Below are 14478 nucleotides of genomic sequence, written 5' to 3' on the forward strand. Positions count from 1 at the left end.
TCTTGAGGTTTGCAACGACCGACTAACCGGGAGGCTACACTGTCACTCCACAAACCATGTGCCAGTCAACCCAGCCCTCCAATCCGATGAGCAATAAGTTTTTTTGCTTATTTTCTCCCAATTAAACTCAACCGACACATGCCGGATCTCATGTTTTCCTTACAGAGGATAACATTCAAAATTTATTATATGTGGATATAGGTATGTGAAAATTATAGCAACAATACTAGTATCATGACATGCAATTTTTACGCTATCATAAAACACAGCTGCTGATGACAACAATCTATAAGTATCATTATCTAATATAGTTTGATGCTTTTAAAAAAAAAATGATTGTATAGAATACAATGAAAAAATAGAGACATAAATAGAAAGATTTATCCTAGCTAATTACTTTCGAAATTACCTCATCTCATGGATGGTTTTGCGAGCAACGACTGGCAGTGGAAGAAAACGGAAGAGAACGTCCTTCTACATAGGTACCTACACACAAATGTTAAACGGTTTACGATGATGCTAACTTACTCTATTGAGTGCAACCGAGCTACATACATGGAAATGAGCATATGATTTAGTGAGAGAGGAGCATTTGTATGCCAAAAAAGTGATCAAGCATTTTTTTTTCGTTTTGTCCGTTTACTGCGTGTATGACATGGCGAGCCTCTTTGCGAATCCTTAGACAAACTTATCAAGCAAGATAAGCACATGGCGAGCGCCTCGCCATTAAACCTACACTCGAAAATGAAAACAATATAAAAATATTTAGTTTTCAGGTATCCGGTTATTTCTCTGACAATAATAAACTGTAACCATTAAAAATTAAAGACTCACAATCATCATCCAATGCATAAAATATAATAACCGCGTGATTTATCATTCTTGACCCTAATCCGCGTTTGAGTGTCAATATGACATTCTTTGTGATGACACTATTGGAAGTTTGGCAGCTTGTAACTTTATTCGGGAGCATCCAAATAATACAATTTCTTCGGACACCCTCAATGAATTCTTGAATCTTTAATTTCGCATCATTACTTTTTTATGGAAGCACCCTGAAATCCCAGGAAAAAAAACTCCCTAATCTGACCTTGAGTCACAGAGAACAGACGTACAAGCTAGCCCATGAAACTTGTGTAAAATTTCCAACTATCGTATTGAACCAATTTTTGTTTTTTGGCTGGGCCACCAGATGTCTTTAAACACACCAAAGAGAACTGTCGAAACCATGATGGCTCTAGATATGGTGGTCTCACTTTGGCAAAAAGTAGACGAGGGTTGGATGCGGAGGAGGAGCCGAAATTTGACAGCTGGCTGTTCGGCTGGCTGCTGGCTGGCTGGGATGCCAGGCACTTTTGAATGAAGGAACCGATGAGCTGAGCTGAGGCGCCTGAGCAGCATGACGATAAGTCCGATGAGTGGGTTGGGGAATCAGTTCGATCCACTGCCGACTGTTGATTGTCCGGAATGGATTGAGCCCCTGACGGATTCTTCCGGTGATGCTGTCCAATTGCTAGTCATCCTCAAGTGCAGCAAAGCTCCAGCTCAGCGCCGCTCGTGGGTGGTGGTGAAGGTAGATTAACTGAATATGTTAATATTAAAAAAGGCTTAAGCAGTATTTACATGATGCAACAGTTATTTGAAAATAAAATTTCGAATCATAAAATCGTTTATCATTTAATCATGAAAATTATCAATAGCAGAATTTATAGCATTCCTTTAGCAGAACCGATTTACGTTTATTTTCATCCAACACTTTTCGATTAAAGGGAAACAAAATAGCTCTTTGGATAAGGTTAAAAAGAATATATAAGGAGCAAGCAACATCCGGTTTAGGGTTTTAGTTGTTTGTTTCACCCTTTAAGATCCTTTCTATCATAACGGTCAATGAAAAGTTTTTCTTTTTCGGAACATACGGATAGACCGAACTGTATTAATACAATTACAATTGTAATTTTATTTTAAAAAAAAGTGTTTAGAATACATATTCATTCATTGAATATACTCATATCATTGCTTTTTTCCGAAAACTCAATTTAAATATAATAAAATAAACTAAACCCCAGTACGGTTTTAAATGTTTTGATCTTTCGTTTACGATTGGCTTCTGCACATACACACACTTTTTTGCCATCTGATTTTTTATCACTAACACCTGGCATCCCTGGACCCCTTTTTTCGTAAACACTACAGCCAGCTGTCAAAACTTTTTTCAATATGGCGGAATGGCGATTTGGCATATGAGATCACCATATCTAGAGCCATCATGGTCGAAACCAAACTGAGAAAAAAAAAAACAAAATTTCGGTCAGTTTCGAACAGGTCGTATGAACTGTTTTGCATGTTTCAAGAAAATTGCTGTTAAAGTTTCGTAACACTTTCGTCCGGTTGCATGATGGAAAAATATCTTTAAAAAGTTAATCGCTATTCCCTTCAAGCTAGAAGTGCTAAATTTTGGACAACGGAATGCAAAAGTGATACTTTAACACGTTCGTCGCCAAGCGTCACCCACTCAAGAAATGTCCAACTTTGAAAGGCCATATCATCAACAGGAAATATCGTTTCGGCTCCAAATTTTGGCTAGAGAATGGAGAAGAATATGGTTACAATCCGAGATAATTTTGAATAAAAAATATATCTCCAATTTTGTGTTTTGACTTTTCAAATTTAGACGTATTTTGCGTCACCCACTCTTGGCGACGAACGTGTTAAAGTAACCTGCTTTTAGATATCTAGAATCAGTTCTGATGGGAAAGACTGAACGTCAAGAATGTTCCTAATTATAACCGTTCAAGAAGTGCAAAAATTTATTGTACACGGTAAACAAAGTTACTCTGTTCTGTATAAAAATCCATACAGATTCGAGAAAAGTGTCTCCACTTAGTTTTATGCTTGGGCGCTTTACACAGAGCGTGAGCAAAAAGCTTTTACTCATTCGAAAGCTTTCAGCCAGTTAGTCAATTCTGTATATTTTGACATGGGGATGTCCATGCATTTTGGAAATTTCTCTGCAAAAGTAAAGTTAGGAATTTCTTCGATTAAAAAACTTTTTTTTCAGGAATTAAATGTTTATTTATATCCTCAAAGGCAATAATTTAAACGATTAAAACAGATCCATAGCTTCGGTGCCTTCAAGCTAACGTGTGATACTTGAAGGCTCGCTTATGTTTAACCGTCGGTTGGGATTCCTTGGTAGAGTTATCGTCGTCGATTTGTTCCACCTTTTCCATCATCCGGCACGATCGTCCGGCATTTGCTTTTGTGCGATCCAGTCATGGGTGTAATATATCTGGAAGAATGATTGAATGACGTTAGAAATTTAAATTCGAAATGAGAAAATAATACATAGCATGAAATACTAAAGTCGATTTAATAATTATAATAAAAATAATATAATGGAGTTAAAAATAAATGTATTATTGTCACAACAGTAAACCCAAAACCTAAATCAGGGTGAATCAATCAGAACTGTTCTAACCGGGGATCAGAAATTGAAAGCTCAGTTAAATATTAAGGTTGAAGTGGTTAAACTGAAAAACCAAAATTCAGATTTCCGACCAAATAGGAATAATCCTTCGAGATAATTTCCCGCAGGGAAATCCCGTAAGGGATTTTTCTTCAGAATCTTTTGCTGTCGAGTACTTTGCCGTCGTAATTTCCACCATTTTCCTTTAGAAAATATACTACTTACCAATTCTTTAAGAACAAAATACGGCCGCGGCGTTTCAACTGCAGTATTTCGTAGAGCACTCCCGTCGGGTAAAAGGTTTGAAGAGAAATAGGCTCTGTTTTGATCAGAGGAAATAATTTTAACCGGGCGAGAAGGCATCAAGCTCATCCTTTAATGAAAATAAAAATTTTAGTTAAGCGGCTCGTATTCATTTTAGAAAATCTCGTACCTCCAGTTGCATTCTTTCGACTTTCCGGAACAGCATAAGGAGCGTTAAATAAAGATCAGAACGATGAACCATTTTCCAAACTTCAGCCAGTTTCAAACACGACCGTTGGCTTCTTCCGCAACTGTGTGAAAAATATCCCTGAAATCATTGTAAAGGTCAAACAATGAAGTTGAATCATAAGAATACATACCTTTCGTGAGATATTTATGATGATTTCAACGCAAAAATGATGAAAAATTGAAACCATTGTGATAACCGGTAGCGAATTTGGAAAATTTGTTTGCTTTGACATCCCCGCCCAAAGCTTTCCAACAACAGCAAACTTTTTATACAGAGCTGAATAACCGAGTATTAGTTTTCGTCTGTATATTGGCTACCCAATATTACCCAAAACTGAATTAAGGGTATACAAATTTTGAACAACAGTCAATTAGTAATTTTGAAGGTGTAATAGCAATACATTTAATGAGTATCTCAATTTTTCCGTGTAAAACTGTTAGTTATTTCGACTGCATCAGTAGTGCAAAAAAAAAGGAATGATTAAAAATTTATCACCGGTACTTTCTAAACGGTTTATACTCATTGACATTTCTCGGGGAGTGAAACAACTTTCTTTATTTTTACACTTACGTAACGTTTCGGGTTAATCTGGGGGACATCTGATGATGGGTGAAGAAAAGTATTCCAAAATGTTACGTAAATTAAAAAAAAAACGTTGTTTCACTCACCGAAAAAAGCCAATATTAAAAATCCTTATAAAATAAAGAAAGTGTTGACCAATCAAAACTAACCATTATTCGATTTATCTAGCAATTGAACCCGTCTATTTTAGGGCGGCATTAGTTGAATTGTTAATGAATAAACGATTACGCCTTTTCAAAACTGATCACTTGATTTGTAACTTTCGAGCCAAACTCGAAGAATGGGCAACATTGCAACAGAGATGTTAAAATCATTAATTTAATCATGTTCATTGACACGTGCGGCGAGATGAAAATGCTAGGTAGAATTTCTGTAAAGGAATGAAGAATAGGCGGATAGGCAAGCATCAGATGAGCTTCGTAGGATAAAGTTTGGATAGGTGTTGAAACTGTAAGTCTAGGGCATTTTTTATTGGAAAGCATGAAAGTGTGGTGGTACGCCTTTGCCGTACAACAGACTACTCTGTATAGCAGGGGTCGGGGAACTTTTTGAATCATTACCCTGAAATATTTTTATTTAAGTTAATATTACCCCAGGAAGAAGAGCAAAAAAAACGAAATCGAATTTTTTCATCATCTTCATATCATGCCCTCCATAACCCCCATGATAATTTTGAAAAGAAAACAATAACAAAAAAATTAATTCAAACCTCATTTATTAGGTTGATTGATAAAAAACCTTGTAATACATAACGATGATAATAGTAATAGAAGACATATAACCAATTAAAATCAATTGAGGGTTAAAAATTTGGGATACTGTAACAAATAATAAAAAAAATATCATTTTAATAATAGAAGGTAGTAATAAAAATAAAAATAATGGTTTTACAAACAAAAAGTTTTATAAAAAAAGGAAAAAAAATATAACAATCTTCTACGTTTTGGAGAAATGATGTTGTTTCATGTTCGAAATAATTGCTTCAAAATTGGGATTTTTTGATGTAAGGGCGATTTGAATACAGTCTTCGGCGTTTAATCGATTTCTGTTCTTCGTTTTAATGTTAATTAGAGTGTGAAAGCCTTGTTCGCACAAATATGTTGTTTCAAAGGGCAGTAATTTCTTAACCGCCTCTTCATGTGCAATTTTGAAAGCCTTTGCCGCTTTTGACATGCAAAAAGACGACAGATTGGGTTTGTCTCAAATTGAAGGCGTGCTTCCGTATTAGACTGAAGTTCGAGAATTGCTTCTGCCAAACCTGAAGGTTCTTCTGGTATCGCAGCAATTTCACAATTAATAGGATCTGCAATCCAACTGACAGTACGTGTACCTATCAAGATCTGGAAAATAATCAGAAAACCGCTTTCTGAGTTCGACAAGATGTCTTACAATTGATGTCTGAATTAGTAATATTTTCATCATCTTCCAAAAGCAAAGCTAATCTTGAAAAAGAAGCTTTCTTGTTCTGTTCTACTTTCTGTCTCCAATAATGCAGTTTTAAACCAAGCTCTGACATCATTTCTGTGTTTTTCAGAAATATGAAAGGGAGTGGTTTGAATGACAAATGTATGTATGTATATGTATTGTATCCGTAAACGAGCTCTCAAAGCGTGTTATTTGAATGCCTCAGGAGGAAATATCCACTTCTACAACTGTCGCTAAATTCTTTACTTTCGAAATAAACCCAAAAATTCATAAAATATCTAAATTAAAATATACACTTTTACTCACAAATTATTTACTGTTACCCCCAAGAATTTCACTTTTACCCCATTTGGGGTAATTTACCCCGGTTCCCCGACCGCTGCTGTATAGGAAGCGTGATCGACTTTTGATCAACACATTCCTAAACACAGCAGGCCAGTTGGATTGTGTATTGTGAATACGCAATCGGGACTTACAGTTTCAACACCTATCCAAACTTTATCCTACGAAGCTCATCTGATGCTTGCCTATCCGCCTATTCTTCATTCCTTTACAGAAATTCTACCTAGCATTTTCATCTCGCCGCACGTGTCAATGAACATGATTAAATTAATAAATTTATCGGCGATTAAAACTTATCATCAAGATGTTAAAATCGCGAGTCTTCATACTCGCACTTTGCCCTTCTTTGCAGAACGATTTTATTTCGTTAAAATCAAACTGCAATGATGCTATCGATAGTTCAATTCGGAAAGCATCAGGAAAGAAGCTTCGGGTAAACTCGGCAGGAGTAAACAGCAATCGGGGGCAACGTTGCCACATCGAAATCTGTACTGCTCATCAAAAAAATCTTTTTCATCTATACCGAAAAATCAAAAATCTGTACCGAAGAAAACAAAGTTCTGCCTTCAATGTGTTGATATGTGAAAATTTTGTTTCCTTATTTTTAATTTTAAAAAAGATAGATAATTTATTGCACATTGTACAGGTTTTTAGTTAAACACTTTTTGAGAAACTCATTTAATCATTTTTATTTTCTCTCTTGAAAAAACTGACATTAAAAAATATTTTTCATAACGAACGATTTCTAATGTTCATGATGATTATACAAAATATTATTAAAAAGATTTGTGAGCGTCATATTTAATACGACATTTTTCGATCCGCCGTTTTATCTTAAATGGCTTTTCGTTCTTAGGATAGCATCCAATGTCTCAACACTCAGACGATTACGAACTTTGGTTTTATTGGCATTAACTTGCGAGAAAATGCGCTCAACCACTGCTGACGAATGGGGGATTATAATCAGATATTAAATTATGTGTAGCAAATTTGGAAATCTAATTGTTCCATCGTGTACTCCTATCGTCTGAATAATAAAGGCTAATTTTTGACTTATTTTCTTTAAACTTTTCAATAAACTGATTGAAAGCAAAATGTAGAAACTATTTTCAATTTTTATAAGTCAAAAATCTGTACAAATCTGTACCCAATTTTGAAAATCTGTCATCTGTACGTACAGATTCTGTACCAAAAATAAGTTCAAAAATCTGTACCTGTCTAGATAAATCTGTACATGTGGCAACCATGATCGGGGGAAACATCAGCGAAACGAACGTACAGTTCTGAAAAAATCGTTTTCGTTCGGCAGCCGAACACATCAATCGGACAACGCATAGGGGCGTGGCTAAAAGTGATAGATACAAGGGAAAGGAAACGAGCGAGAGAAGGGTGCGAGGAATGTTAACTCGGTCCGTCGGGCAACGATCGCTCGTGTGCATTCGTGTACGGTCAGCATGGTTGCCACATGTACAGATTTATCTAGACAGGTACAGACTTTTGAGCTCATTTTTGGTACAGAATTTGTACGTACAGATGACAGATTTTCAAAATTTGGTACAGATTGATACAGATTTTTGACTTTAAAAAAATGAAAAAAGTTTCTACATTTTGCTTTCATAGAGGTTATTGAAAACTTTATAGAAAATAAGTCAAAAGTTAGCCTTTATTACTCTGACGATAGGAGTTCCTTACTGGGAAGTACACGATGGAACAATTAGATTTCCAAATTTGCTACAAATAATTAAATATCTGGTTATAATCCCCCACTCGTCATCAGTGGTTGAGCGCATTTTCTCGCAAGTAAATGCCAATAAAACCAAAGTACATAATCGTCTGAGTGTTGACACATTCGACGCCATCCTTAGAACGAAAAGTTATTTAAGATTAAACGGCGGATAGAAAAATGTCGTATTTAATATGACGCTCGAAAATCGTTTGATAAAACTATGTATGAACATCATGAACATTAGGAAGTGTTTGTTATGAAAAATATTTTTAATGTCAGTTTTTTAAAAAGAGAGAGAATAAAAATGATTAAATGAGTTTCACAAAAAGGGTTTAACTTAAAAAACTGTACTATGTGCAATTTTAGTATCTATTTTTTTAAGATTGAAAATAAGGAAACAAAATCTTCACATGTCAACACATTAAATGCAGAATTTCGGTACAGATTTTGGTACAGATTTTTGAGTTTTCGGTACAGATGAAAAAGATTTTTTTCATGAGCGGTACAGATTTTGATGTGGTAACACTGACGGTCAGCTTCGTTCTGTTGTTTCGTTGTTGTGATTTTATTCCTGCGAGACATGGAAAACATCAATGCAAAACTGTTTTCTTCGTTTTGTGCACATTGATGTGATGATTGGAACGAAGATGAAATCAATCTGCAAATAGCAAGTTAAACTCGGAAGTAATCAGCCGAATGATTCTTTCCGAGGCAAGTTTACGCATCTCTGCATTGCAATTGCACCACCAACGAAAAAATCATCACCGATCACCGCCTGCTACTTTTGTGTGTTGTTTGTCCATTCAAGGACATGCATCCATATGTGTACATAAAAAACGCCGGTAAACGCCGGCCGGCGGACAACAACAATTGCCTGCTGTTGCTTTAGGCTGATGTCATGCTGAAGCAACTAGCAACGCGACCTACAACGCAACGTTCACACGACTAACCAGCTCTCATTTGATCTCCATGGAAATCGCGCAGACCTGTCATACTGGTCGCTTTGTGTAGCGCGACCAATCTGATGCCAATGTGTTTAGTAGCGCGACTAGTAGGAAATCCAATAGGAACATTGTTTTTTCTCGATTTGAAGCAGTGATTCCGGGTTTTAAGCACAATAGTACGAAGATCTGTCCGAACTTGTGATAATAAACTAAAAAATATCTTAATCGGCGAGAAAATTTTCATGAATTCTTAGTTCCGGCAAAAAAAACAAGGAATTTTGTCGGTTCAAATTTCGGCATTCTTGCAATCCGGGTCGTGATTTGATGAGTTTTTGATGGCTCCGGAAAGAAAGGAGACGATTCAAAGCATTATCAGATGTAGAGAAGTGATGATTTGTAGGGAATTTCAAAGTGACAGGTCGCGCCAGCATGACATACCAATGCAATGCAACGCAATCTTATTGGAACGTTGCGTTGCGTTGCGTTGCTAGTTGTTTCAGCATGACATCAGCCTTAGGCTGGATTTCCTACTAGTCGCGCTACTAAACACATTGGCATCAGATTGGTCGCGCTACACAAAGCGACCAGTATGACAGGTCTGCGCGATTTCCATGGAGATCAAATGAGAGCTGGTTAGTCGTGAGAACGTTGCGTTGTAGGTCGCGTTGCTAGTTGCTTCAGCATGACATCAGCCTAAAGCAACAGCAGGCAATTGTTGTTGTACGCCGGCCGGCGTTTACCGGCGTTTTTTATGTACACATATGGATGCATGTCCTTGAATGGACAAACAACACACAAAAGTAGCAGGCTGATGTCATGCTGAAACAACTAGCAACGCAACGCAACGCAACGTTCCAATAAGATTGCGTTGCATTGCATTGGTATGTCATGCTGGCGCGACCTGTCACTTTGAAATTCCCTACAAATCATCACTTCTCTACATCTGATAATGCTTTGAATCGTCTCCTTTCTTTCCGGAGCCATCAAAAACTCATCAAATCACGACCCGGATTGCAAGTATGCCGAAATTTGAACCGACAAAATTCCTTGTTTTTTTGCCGGAACTAAGAATTCATGAAAATTTTCTCGCCGATTAAGATAGTTTTTAGTTTATTATCACAAGTTCGGACAGATCTTCGTACTATTGTGCTTAAAACCCGGAATCACTGCTTCAAATCGAGAAAAAACAATGTTCCTATTGGATTTCCTACTAGTCGCGCTACTAAACACATTGGCATCAGATTGGTCGCGCTACACAAAGCGACCAGTATGACAGGTCTGCGCGATTTCCATGGAGATCAGATGAGAGCTGGTTAGTCGTGTGAACGTTGCGTTGTAGGTCGCGTTGCTAGTTGCTTCAGCATGACATCAGCCTTAGGCTGATGTCATGCTGAAGCAACTAGCAACGCAACGCAACGCAACGTTCCAATAAGATTGCGTTGCATTGCATTGGTATGTCATGCTGGCGCGACCTGTCACTTTGAAATTCCCTTCAAATCATCACTTCTCTACATCTGATAATGCTTTGAATCGTCTCCTTTCTTTCCGGAGCCATCAAAAACTCATCAAATCACGACCCGGATTGCAAAAATGCCGAAATTTGAACCGACAAAATTCCTTGTTTTTTCTCCGGAACTAAGAATTCATGAAAATTTTCTCGCCGATTAAGATAGTTTTTAGTTTATTATCACAAGTTCGGACAGATCTTGGTACTATTGTGCTTAAAACCCGGAATCACTGCTTCAAATCGAGAAAAAACAATGTTCCTATTGGATTTCCTACTAGTCGCGCTACTGAACACATTGGCATCAGATTGGTCGCGCTACACAAAGCGACCAGTATGACAGGTCTGCGCGATTTCCATGGAGATCAAATGAGAGCTGGTTAGTCGTGTGAACGTTGCGTTGTAGGTCGCGTTGCTAGTTGCTTCAGCATGACATCAGCCTTAGTCAGCGAGCAGTGGAAATTTCCATTGCGCACACAGATGTTTGTGTGCGTATGAATGAATCAATCATTCAAGCAATCGGCGTGTTCACCAATCCAGCCAGATCCATTCCATCCGTCGACAAGTTAAGACGTCGATTTGAAGTTGAGCCACGTTTTCCTCCATTCTAGAAGTTGAAGTTTAAGATTCCTTTCCATATTGAGTTATTTAAGATTCCATTAAGATTCCTTCCTTCCTTCCTATGATAAGAGTTAAGTTACAAGTTTAGTGTAAATAGTGTAAATATATGTAAATAGAGAACAATTTAGTGATTCATTATTTGAGTAAAATCCCTCCAAATAACATCCGGTGAATTGTGTCTTCGGACTTTTCGAACGGTCCCCAAAGTCGAGCAAAATTACAGTCCACGGCTCTTTCAAGGAGAATGAATAGGCTACGGTCGAATCGGTTTGACGTGTTTTTTTTCTGGCAGCAAATTTTCAGAGCTCTAGAATTTTGGAAAAACTGAAAATGTCGGTTTTATTGAGAATATTTCATGTTTTCAAACGATTGTACAGTGAAATTTGGATATTGGATATCTTTAGCTAAAATAAAAACGAGTGAAGTGATTTTTATTTTCAACTGTATAACGTTCGTAAGCGGAAAAAATCTATTAAAGTTAGTGTGCAGAGAAAGAAGGCTTTTCCGCTGGCTGATGGAAGAAAATTATAGTGGCTTTTGTGTGTGGAATGCTTGTAGCGAAATTTAGAGTTCCAGACTTTATTAACTTGAACGTGTCTGGAAGAGACCGGATTCAAACCGTACCATCTAATAGAAGTGTTCGCTAGCTGATGCGGATTTTTCTGCTTCCAAATTGGTGAGCTCGTTCCTTACACTATTTTTTTTACCATTTGCAATTCCGGTTTTAAATGTATCTGTGTAAAGCGCATATTTATGAAAAACTCCATATTTTGTGTGAAAGAATCGATAAAGATTCAAAATTGAATGCAAAAGTAAAATGCTAGCAATCCCCGGTTTTGGAAAGTTTTCCTTTTCTTGTCCATGGTATGTATTGTATTGTATTGCAGTCTGGTCGCTTGCTGCGATCATGTTAGTTTGCTACTTTTAAAATTTTATGTGGAATGCGTCATTTTTTGACTAAGTAATTTGATTTTAAAAGCCGAAAGTATTGTGATAATGTATATGAGGCTTGATTTTTGTTGTTACTCGAATACAGTTAATCATACTTGTTATAACTTTAAATATAGACGACAAGTATTAATCCAGGGATTCTTGATTTCCTTTCGAATTTTTGGAAAGTAACAATAATTGGAATTGCAGGTGGTAACAAGGTAAAATATTAAACATTGTTGTGTTTATTGATTGATTATATAATAAAATAGCCTAACTCTATTTAGGGGAATTATTGAGGGGCTTGGACAGGTCGTCAAACGATCGGAAGACTGATATACAATGGATTGTGGAATAAAGCCAGCCGGAGTATCTCGGTAAATTTTGAATCAATGGTCTGGTCTTCCCAGATAACCAGAAATCGTAAAGCAGTGTTCATCGTAGCATCCAGCAGTGTTCATGTATAAGCATCCAGTTTAGATTGGAATTGTATAAACATCATGTTGTAGCTAAACCAAGTCATATTTTATCGTTTATGGTTTGTATAGTTCATTACAAACGATAACATTTTGTTCATCGTATAGAAATATCAATAAACTTGTTTTGAATCGCAGTAGAATTGTGTAAAGCTCAATATTATATCCCACTGTACAATTAAGCAATCTTTCATGCTTGCGATCTAAGATGACATATTATTTCCATGAAAGGTCGTACAGTAAATGTGAGAAAATCGTATAATGCAATTTAAACAATCTATTCATACATGTCATTCAAAGTTGCTTATTGAGATAAACTTAATTGGTAAATAATTGTTAATAATGCAATTCCTATGCTTAGTAATATCGTAATCATCTTATGCCAACAATTGCAAAAATAGGAAATCCTGGACGAATTTTGTTGCAAAAATAAAGGCAGTTTTAATTTAGAAAAAAAAATTTAAAAATGAAAAAAGTGGCACATACAGTCGGCGTTTGCAAAAACACAGGCTTCGCTTTAAAAAAAATCCGGTTCGGTGATAAATGATTCCAGATATGTTCATTGTAGATTGTATAAGCATCAAGTTTAGATTGGAATTGTATAAACATCATGTTGTAGCTAAACCAAGTTATATTCTATCGTTTATGGTTTGTATAGTTCATTAAATACGAAAATATTTTGTTTATCGTATAGAAAGATCACTAAAGTTGTTTTGAATTGCAGTAGAATTGTGTAAAGCTCAATATTATATTCCACTGTACAACTAAGCAATCTTTCATGCTTGCGATCTATGATGACATATTATTTCCATGAAAGGTCGTACAGTAATTGTAAGAACATCGTATAATGGAATTTAAACAATCTGCAGATTGTCGAATGGTTTAACAGTACAGTAAATAGCTAGCTAAAATCGCTCAGCGCCGAATACAATTATTGCTTGTAATTGAATCGTCTATGAGATAAGTTAAAGTTGTATATAAAAAACGGCATCTATAAATAGATTTGGAGTCCGAAATGATGCAGTCAGTGGTACTTTATACGATCAACTGATTTTTAAACGGAACTCTCAACAATACATGAACAAATTGGCTTGTTTGTATCAATATGAAATGGCGCCGAGGAAGTATCGAAGGACAGGGATAGGAACGTTGTGAGTTCGAGACTGAGGAAAAAGAGACACATAAAGTTGTATATGGTTCAATTTTTTTTCGCAGTAAACATTAAATTCTATTGTTTTAATGTTCACGGCGATTCATAGTAAAATTGTAATAAAGGAAAAATATAATTGCTTTGGGATGCAGTTACAATAAATTGTATTAAATGGCGAAGAAAGTTGTACAAACCTCAGGCCAACTGCAAAACTAAATTGTAATCAAATTGTAGGGCAGGCAATAGAAAGTTGTAAGTTGTACAATCCTAAGATTTTATGCAAAGCAAAGTTGCTATCAAATTGTTGAAAACGCAATACAAAGTTTTATATTTTCAAGGTGAGCAAAATTTGGTCCGTATATTGCCTCCACTTTGGTACGTACAGGCTCATATAGAATATTCTATACAACTTTTTCAGATTGTACAAAAGTGTGTATATCTCAGAAACAACTGAAATATACAGACCAAAATGTTCACTGGGTTCAGTTACCTTTCCATGATGCTTTATTTGTTTCGAACAGTTGGAAGGGAGTGAGATGAGTCAAACCTGTCCCAAACCAGTGGTAACGGACCCCTTGGTAGCAGCGGTGTGTAAACTCGCTTCGGAAAGAATCATTCGGCTGATTTTTCCGAGTTTAACTTGTTGTGTGCAGATTGATTTTATCTTCGTTCCAATCATTACGTGATTGCACACAAAACAAAGAAAACAGTTCTGCATTGATGTTTTCCATGCCTCGCAGGAATAAAATCACACCAACGAAACAACAGAACGAAGCTTACCGTACACGAATGCACACGAGCGATCGTTGCCCGACGGAC

At 36.4% G+C, this 14478-nt stretch overlaps 1 long non-coding RNA gene across 1 annotated transcript; it reads right to left on the reverse strand.

The window, feature by feature from the left end:
- Positions 1–3089: 3089 nt before the first annotated feature.
- LOC129739025 (uncharacterized) lies at positions 3090–4666 on the reverse strand. The gene is made up of 3 exons (XR_008735723.1): positions 3900–4666; positions 3692–3839; positions 3090–3289 (listed from the first exon to the last, which is right to left on the reverse strand). It is a non-coding gene; the product is annotated as an uncharacterized LOC129739025 (long non-coding RNA).
- Positions 4667–14478: the final 9812 nt, after the last annotated feature.

The sequence above is a fragment of the Uranotaenia lowii genome, chromosome 1 (genome assembly GCF_029784155.1).
Source record: "Uranotaenia lowii strain MFRU-FL chromosome 1, ASM2978415v1, whole genome shotgun sequence".
NCBI classification, from domain to species: domain Eukaryota; kingdom Metazoa; phylum Arthropoda; class Insecta; order Diptera; family Culicidae; genus Uranotaenia; species Uranotaenia lowii.